Source organism: Pteropus medius, unplaced genomic scaffold, assembly GCF_902729225.1.
Source record: "Pteropus medius unplaced genomic scaffold, Ma_sr-lr_union100, whole genome shotgun sequence".
Taxonomy (NCBI): Eukaryota; Metazoa; Chordata; class Mammalia; order Chiroptera; family Pteropodidae; genus Pteropus; species Pteropus medius.
The window spans coordinates 33,711,993-33,721,367 of record NW_024354500.1 but is presented as its reverse complement, the minus strand read 5'-3'; the positions used below and the strand labels follow the sequence as shown (position 1 = coordinate 33,721,367).

The 9,375-nt window shown below is 33.3% G+C and overlaps 1 pseudogene; it reads left to right on the top strand.

The window, feature by feature from the left end:
• The first annotated feature begins 2,770 nt into the window (after window positions 1–2,770).
• LOC120594898 (60S ribosomal protein L15-like) lies at window positions 2,771–5,862 on the top strand (annotated as a pseudogene).
• The last annotated feature ends 3,513 nt before the right edge of the window (window positions 5,863–9,375 follow it).

Here is a 9,375-nt window from a genome sequence, read left to right as displayed (position 1 = left end):
TTCTCATCACTCTTTCTATCTCTAACAGATTCTGCAACTTCATTATCTTACTCTCAAATCTTTAGAACTATATAAGTAATTATTAACTCACATGTACAGAATCTATTTGTAGTGGACATGAACCACACAACAGTTCATTCCACATGTATTGAGAGTCTTTAGGAATGAAATGGTGAAAACTTAAACAGTAAGCAGGGTCTACCTTCTCTGAGGAATAGTGTTAGACCGGTTTACTCAATTTGCAAATGACAGTATAAACTAAAATGATGGTTCGGTTCCCTGATTTCAAACACATCTTACTATCACTTAAAGGGTTGTACTTTAATTCAGGACTTTGACACATTTGTTGAATTTTCAGTTGCAAATGATGATAAAATTTATACCTAACAATATTTACTATACAAGTCATCTGATATTAAGCATTAATATTTGTTAATACATTAAAATATATTTGAAACTATACATAATAGTTATCAACAATCAGAATGAGGTAGTAGGTCACACTACCAATTCTTTGGAGTCTAATATGTCTTTGGATTGGATGTTAATTTCTGAACATCTTTGTGATATGGATTCACGCCTTGCCCAGCTCTGTTGAATCTTGTGAGGATTCCACCTATCAATTGGGGAGATGACATGCTGGAGTTATGGCACTCTATGCTTTCTCTTTAAATATAAAGTATCTGTAAAAATACTCAGTTAAATACCTACATATTTTAACTATTTTTAAAATATGGCAACAGGATGATTTAAATTTTCCTAGATTTAAAAAGAAAATTTATCTTTATTAAAATGCTTGTTTTATAAATATGGCAGCAAGGAGTTTTAGACAATTCTTATACTTACATATGAAACAAACAAGGAAACAAAGAAAATAAGGAAAAAACTTTCCGAATGAGCAATATCTATGAGAAATTTTTATTATTCAGAGTGTTTGTTTTCTCATTTGTAGTGCATACATGTACCCATCATTTATTTATGTTTTATCAAAACTTGGTTGCACATGTACTATATTTTACATACTGGAGAGGTAATAATGAATACGGATCTTGATCTTTTATTCTCAACCCCAAATTTCCTGAAATAATTGAAATTAAAAACGATTGATCTCTGTCCCATTAGGAGTCACTGTTTCACAGTTTTATGCCTATTCTAAACCCCTAAATTTCTTCGGTGTGTATTGTGTAAAACAAAACAAAACAAAACAAAATAAATAATAAAAGACATTCTTGCCCTAAAATTGCTTAAAATAGCTTTAATTTGTGGATGAATGGCTCTGAGAAAATCCTATTGAAAAGTAAATTAAGGATTTACTATGACTGTGTGTTAAAGGCACCAGGAAAAATATCCTACCTTAGAGAGTTTCTTTCACCTTGATTTGGGCATTCATTTATTCAAACTGTGGTCTAAAGGATGTGCTATATTTTGGGGGTCAAAAATATGAGAAGTTTTTTTCTTTCTGTAAGAAATTAGATAAATAATCATTCTGTGATGTAATAAACATATTTTTAAAAGTATGGTCAAATGTATGAGATTTAGGAGAAAGTAAAATTAATTCTCTATGACATATCAGGTAAATAGAAAATTTTGAAGAATAAATAGCAGGACCAGGATAGGGTGAAGTGATCAAGGCATTCTCCACAACTGCAAAATTTAAAGTTGTGCCACATAATTCAGGAATCAAGATAAATAATATTTTTTCATCCATAAAGTTTTTAGCAAAATATATATATATTTTAAATCAAGATGGCATACTATGGTCCATGAGCTGGTCACCTGATTTGCAAATGCAGTTTTATTGGCTTTCAGTAAGTAAGAATAAGGAGTAAGAGTATTCTAGAAGAGAAAGCAACATGAGAAAACACTGAAAGATTTGGAAATGGCAAGTAGAATTGGCTGTTTTTGTTTTGTTTTACTTAATGTGAAATTTTGGATTAGAGAGTCATTTTACCCTCTTTTAAGGTTTCAATCCTGTAAGAAGTAATGAATTAGATTAATTAAACTTGAAATGTTAAAGATTTATTTGAATATATGATGAATTTTTAATAATATTAGTTGAATTGAATAGTTTCCTTCTTATTTTAAGAAAACTAGAAGAAATGAGAGGGAATAGAGTGGTAAAGGAAGTATTTGAAAGGGATATAAAAAGGAACAGGAAGACTAAAGATAAGTGGAAAATATTTAAGTTTTCTTTTAAGAAATGAAATTCTGTATATGTTTTTATTTAAAACTGTCCAGGATTATTGAAGAATTATTTTAAAATTTTATATATAATTTTTTAAAGTGTACATGATAATTTAATATGCATACATATTGTGAAATAATGACCACAATCAAGTTAATTAATACATCCATCACCCCACATAGTTACTGTTTTTTGGTGTGGTGAGAACACAAGATCTACTCTCTTTAAATATATAATACAGTATTAATTATAATCATAATTATAACATTAGATTCCCAGAACTCTTTCATCTTCTAACTGAAAGATGGTTCCCTTTGACCAACATTTCCCATTTTTTCCACCCCTGAGCCCCTGGAAACCACCATTCTACTCTCTGGTTTATGGAATCAGACTCAGAAACACACATACTATATAACCTAATTTATATGTGGAATCTAAAAAGGTTTGTATCTATTTTGACACAAAAAAAAGTATCTTTAATAGTGTAGGTTGATTGAAAGCATGTGTTGTGAGAATGGTGGAGAGTATTGGAAAAGATATGTAATTTGAAGCACATACACACTGTGAAGGAAAACAGGCACAGCGATGTCCAAAGGAAGGTTACCAAAAGTGGTATGACTAGTTCTGTAACATATGAAGAACACAGAGATATGTTTTTTTTTAATTTTATATGAATCATATCATATATATATATATGTATTTGAACTGTATGTAAATCTAGGTGTAATTATACCTGGATTTTATTTTTTGCTCATTATTGATTCTTCCATAAAAGTTAATATTAACATTTAAGGTCAACAATTAATTTACAGTGTGGGAAATTTCTGGGGTCAAGGAAAAATTCTCAAGAATGTAGGTGCACCCCATCCCCAGATCTGGCGAGATCACCTTTTAATCACTGCATGCTAACAAAAGAATGTAAACTTCTCATTCAGCAACCTAGAATCCAGACATCATGTTGAAATTGAGTAACTCACACATCTGAACTCACCTATTGTGAGGCCTTCATAAAGTCTGCCTATGGCTTATATGCCATTTTTTTTTTTGTCTTTTTAAACAGGAATAATAATTACAACAAATTTCAAAGCAGTGTCAAAGACACTACTGAATACAGTAGTTATCACCAAGCCCTGTTATGTTCTTCTCCATTCCCAGGAGTTTACAATAAAAAAATAAGTTGTCATCCAGCATAGAATTAAAAACATGAGCTTACAGTCATATATAGATAGCTTTTTCCAAGTTCATCATTATTTTTAGTCACAGCTTGACTGAAAAACCACTAAATATGAACCACCAAAATGAGAGAAACAAAACAACAGAGTAAAATATGCCTAGAGCAATAAACAGATTTTAATTCTTTTTTAAAAAGCATCCATCTCTCTAGTGTCTTTTTGTGATAGATGGTTTGAGAGGAGATCTCACAAAGTCCAGCAACATAAAAATATAACACGCTACTTAAACATGTTACCCATTGCCTTGGCAAGGCCTTCCTCACTGAGAGCTCAGAATACTGCTTACGAATATGGGAACAGGTCACTTGGACTGAGTGGTCACTGTGGCAGTGTCTCACTGTGTTATTTATTTACTAATTTCCTTTATGAGGAAGCTATCTGCCCTGGTTCTTGATTTTTAGAGTCTAAATATCCATATACACGATTATTTTTGCCATGATTATTAAAAAAATTCTTTAGCAGTTTATATTTTTCATATTCAATTATATTTATTACCTTATACCTTGACAGCCTTATGAGATGAAGGACTCATCTACAATGATGATTGTAGGCAAAGACATCCAAATTGAGAGAAAAAGAATAAATATTGTATATCACCAGCAGAAAGTGAAACTCTTTTAGGTTCTAAGCACAGTTCTGGCCAAATCATATTTAGCCAACAATTATTCACCTCTCTGTATGTTGCTGCTCACCCATTCTCTCATTACCTCTGAGCTTCATCTATTCCTCTACCCCTAACCCCCACCCCACTCCCTGCCTTAACGATGTACCTCTCTTAAGACTTACAAATATTTATTTAGTTAGTTAATTTTTTTCCCTCCTTCAGCCAACTTCTCAAAAAATACCTGTGCCAATCTTTCTTATCCAACCCTTTCACTTCTTTCAAAATTTCCCTTCACTTTTGACCTAATCAGACTGAGTCTATTCTTATGCAAAGTTTCTTACTTCAAGAATCTCTTCCTGACCTACTATGTCCTTTTATGAATTCTTTATCCAGATATTAATAGAATTCCTGTCACTTTCTTGGGTTGATTGTGCAGTCTCGTGTCAATCTAACTATCTGTCAGAGAATTTGAAAAGCTGTGCGCCTGCTGAGATCTGCATTTAAAAATCTTATGTAACATAGATAACATTACCAGTGCATATTAGCACCTGAGTCTGGCTATAACGTGGATAAAATGCCCACGTCAGAATTACCATGCACTAAAGAAGGAAGGCATCAGAGTTAATATTATCTATTCTTGAAGACCTAGTCATCCATTTATTCATTCACTCATTTTTATTTTGGTTATTGAGTTTTATAGTCTAAATCTCTCCCTATATAATTATTTCTCTTGTCCTATTCATCAGTATCTTTTATCTATGAGAGTCTTAGAGTTAATGGTTTGTAAAGTATTCTTTCCAAGCTAGAGTAAAATCATTTAGTAAGACTCTTTGTCCAAAGAGTGAACAAAATTTAGTTTATGCTGCGCTTTTATTCACTGGAGGTTGAGGTGAATGATATAAAAAGGAAGGATGAAATCTGGGTACAGAGAATCTGACACCAATTAAGGTAATAACTCATTCACCCAAATGTCATTTTTCATGTGCCATCAAGTATACCGAATGAAAACAAGAGCCCAAAAGAAAGACAATACAAGCAAACAACTGAAATCATACAAAAGGTAGCCACAAAAGCTATTTAAAAATCAAACAATTATAAGAGATTCTTTCAAAGACTCTTAAAAGATATTTTTATTTTATAAAATATATAATTACAACAAAGCTGGGTTATATTACATATTAAAAATATAATTTAAAAACGCGAGGCCCTTTCTGTCTGGCCGCAGCCATCAGGTAAGCCAAGGTGGGTGCTTACAAGTACATCCAGGAGCTATGGAAGAACAGTCCAATGTAATGTGCTTTCTTCTATGGGTGTGCTGCTTGGCAGCATCACCAGCTCTCTGAGCTTCACACAGGGCCCACTGACCCACCCAGTTTAACAAAGTGTGCAGGCTAGGATACAAGGCCAAGCAAGGTTATGTCAAATATTGAATTCGTGTGCACCAGTGGTGGCCACAAACACCCAGTTCCTAAGGACACAGCCTAAGGCAAGCCTGTCCATCACGGTGTTAACCAACTAAAGTCTGCTCGAAGCCTTCAGTCTATTGCCAAGGAGCAAGCTGGATGCCACTGTGGGGCTCTCAGAGTCTGAATTTTTACTGAATTGGTGAAGATTTTGCATATAAATTCTTTAAGATTATCCTCATTAATCCATTCCATAAGCTATCAGACGGAATCCTGACACCCAGTGGATCACCAAACCCGTCCACAAGCACAGGAAGATGTGAGGGCTGACGTCTGCAGGCCTCAAGAGCCGTGGCCCTGCACAGGGCCACACATGGTGGTTCTCACCATGCATCTTGGAGGAGGCACAATACTCTGCACGGCCATCGATGTCACTAATAAAAGAAATGTTTGGAAAATTCTTACCTAATAAGCAGTTTAGGATAGTCATGTTTGCTTAAAAGTGTTCTTTAATTTGTCTGTTAAAACTAGTTATCTGAAAACTATTTTATGAATACATTGTCAAATTATGAAAGTTAAAATGCAATAATGTTTGAAGACTATAGTCATGATGTATTTTGTTTCTCATAAATGCTTTTGTCTTTGCTTTATCTTATTAGGGAATTTGTATGTCAGTGTTTAAAATGCTGTTTGGTATAATAGGTGTGAAATAAATTCTGTTAAAAAGACGTACAAACCTAGCCATGTAGATTTGCTGGTTTTATGTGATGAAAATTCGAGGTAATTTCATGCTCTGCTGGTTTATTCTCTAGTGGCTGGTTTGTTTGTTTGTTTGTTTGTTTGTTTGAGTTTGGCCAGGATAAACATTTTAAATTGAATTTTTCTTGGAAATGTGAAGGACATCCTAATCCATTTTCATGATCTTATGCAGAAAAATGAAAGATGACTAGGGGACTCACATTTTTAAATTTAACTTAATATTCTGTTTACAGAATTACTGTTTCTGAAAGGAGAAAAATCTAAAAGAATGCCAACATTACTAGAAAAATTGAACAGTCCTATTGCAAGAGGTTCGTTCTCTTACAAATGAAACAAATGCTAGTTAACCTAAAAAAAATTGGCTTAAGCTCCACAGTACCTCTGAAGTTCACAAAAGGAGAAGGTTCCTGGTTCAATTGCATGACTCCATGGGATCTACAGAATACTGAATTTCATACGAAGTTGGTAATTACACTGGTGTATATTGAAACCAATGAAAATTGAGTGTAAGGTAAATGAGAAGGGGATGATTAGCCTTAAGATTTGTTGTAATGTGAATTTGTGACCATTGTGAACCTGCTAGCCACAAATGGGGAAAAAATATGGTTGACTTTATTTAAAAATATTTCACTATTTAGTCCAGTCTTAGAAGTCACCTTAGGTCAACCCACTTTATACATTATTCCTGTAAGGCTACTGAGAAAAGCCATGTAGTTGATGTCAGTAAAGATTCATGGTTTTCATTCTAATTTATGCATTACCTCATTATTTTTCTTATCTCTGCTGAAACTATCCTCAAAATTTTTACCATTACTCAAACTTTCTAGGCTTTCAGTTGTGCCCACCTTAATGTTAAAGCACACCACAACATTCTGTTTGCCTCATACTTTGCAGTATACTAGGCTTCTGTTTTTCAGGGTGAATTAGAGTGTGTAGGAAATACAGAAGAGAAATTGCCCCAATTTCCAATTCTGGGTTTGCTGACTTAAGAATGGATAGTTTGATTACAAAATCTAATTGCTGGTTTACTTGAACCAATTTTTCTCCTATTTTCTTCAGGGATCTTAAAAGGCTCAGTTAAATGATTTCCAGAAAACATGTACCAGACTTATAAAACCTCTTGAGACCTAAATTCCTTCCCATTCAGAAATCTTAAATCATCTATTTTACATGTCGAGGTTATTCAATTAAAGGAACAGAACTAAACTAAACTAAACTAAACTAAACTAAACTAAACTAAACAAACAAACAAAGTGGGAAAGATTTGGTTTCTGGAGAGGCCCCATGACCTCACATCAACTTTGGCAAAGACAGAGAAAATAAAATCTACAGAACACAGTCTCAATAATTGAAAATAGTATAGAGTTCTTACCCCATTTCAACTGAGATAAATGATCAAAATATCATAGCAAACCTTAAGAAGATCATTGTGTTAGAGTTTATCTGTTAGCTTTTGCTATATAACAAACGAACTTAAAACATAGTGGCTGAAAACAACCACCACGTACTTACTTAACTTACTATTCTGCTGGGCAGCTCTTCTGATCAGGTCAAACTTAACTGATCTTGACTGGGTTAGTTCAGGCATCTGTAGGCAGCTGGTACATTTCCTAGGTCTGGTAATCCCAGAAGGCCTCACTCACATATGTGGTAGTTGGCTGGCCATCAGCTGGAGCACAAGGGTGATTAAGCCACATGTCTTTTATTGTCTAGTAGGCTTACATGGACTTATTAACACGGTGACATCTTTTCCAAAAGTACCTAGAAAGGAAGCTCCAGGGCCTCTTATTGTTTGGGCTTAGAACTGGCACAATCTCACTATTGCCAGTGTCTGTTGGTTAAAACAAATCTTAAGCCTCCCGCCGCCTCTAGATTCAAGGAGTGAAGAAACAGATTCACATCTCTTTGGAAGGGATATAAAGTATTGTGGATGCCATTTGTTTGTTCGTTTGTTTCTTTGTTTCTTTGTTTGTTTCTTTCTTTTCTTTCTTTCTTTCTTTCTTTCTTTCTTTCTTTCCTTCTTTCTTTCTTTCTTTTTTGCAATCTACCATACAAATCATAATAACATTATAGATACTTAAAATGATATTATAGAATTTAAAAATAAATATATAAATAAAAATACTATCTGTTTATGAAGCAGTTTACACATTTAAAAATGATTTACAATAGCAGATAAATTTGAGATAAAGAATAACTTAGCTATTACTATGGCTATTATGAAGTTAATGAGTAACAATTCTTTATATGTGATAAGGATTCACTAACAAGTTGGCATTATTATCATCTAGAAAAAACATCCATAAATGGGGCACAATTCCTTCCATGGCAGTGCTAAATAAATGATGTAAATAATTTGTGCATGTACAGTATACGAAATAGTCTATGCTTGATATTGTCTAAATGGTAAATAAAACAGTTTCAATCTCTAATTTCATGAAGTATACAGGCTAGTGTGTGAAACAGATAATAAAACAAAGGAATAAGCATATATCTACCATTAGCAAAGACTATGGTATGACGTCTAAAATAATACCTGCTTAATGTAAAGTGTTCCATATGGTATCTCTGAAGAAATCACCTGGTAGCCATGGTCTAGATGAGAATTAAAATTATTATTAATTAACTCTACTTTAAAATATGATGTTTATATGAATATTAGAGTTATAGATTACCATAGCAATAATCTAGTCAATCTCTTTTCTTTATATGTGAAAAACAACTGGAGTTCAGATAGGAGAAATAATTTGTTCAAGTTTCCTCAATAGCTGGGGATGATATGGGACCAGGCCTAGTTCAGTATGTGCCTTACACTACTGCGCTCTTTCCCATTACTCTCAAACACAATTCTGAAAAAGTTCTTGTTACCTACCTGGGAGTTTAATAAATTCTAGCACAACTTTAAGGAATATTGATTTCAGGAACTTTGTAGCCAGCGAGTGCAGGCTGGTAAGGAAGCTACAGAAAAGCACAGTAGTTAGAAGACTTTGGTTGAGGAGACAATTTGATCTTGTTAAATACAGCTCTGCAATTTATATAGCTAAGTGGTGTCAGGCATTTTTGTGCTTTGGTTCCCTTATCTGTAAAATAGGGATAAAAATATCTGTGCTTTATTTATAGGATTGGTGTTAGGATTAAATGAGTTGGTAAATGCAAAACATTTAGAAAAGTACATAACACTTAATACACTTC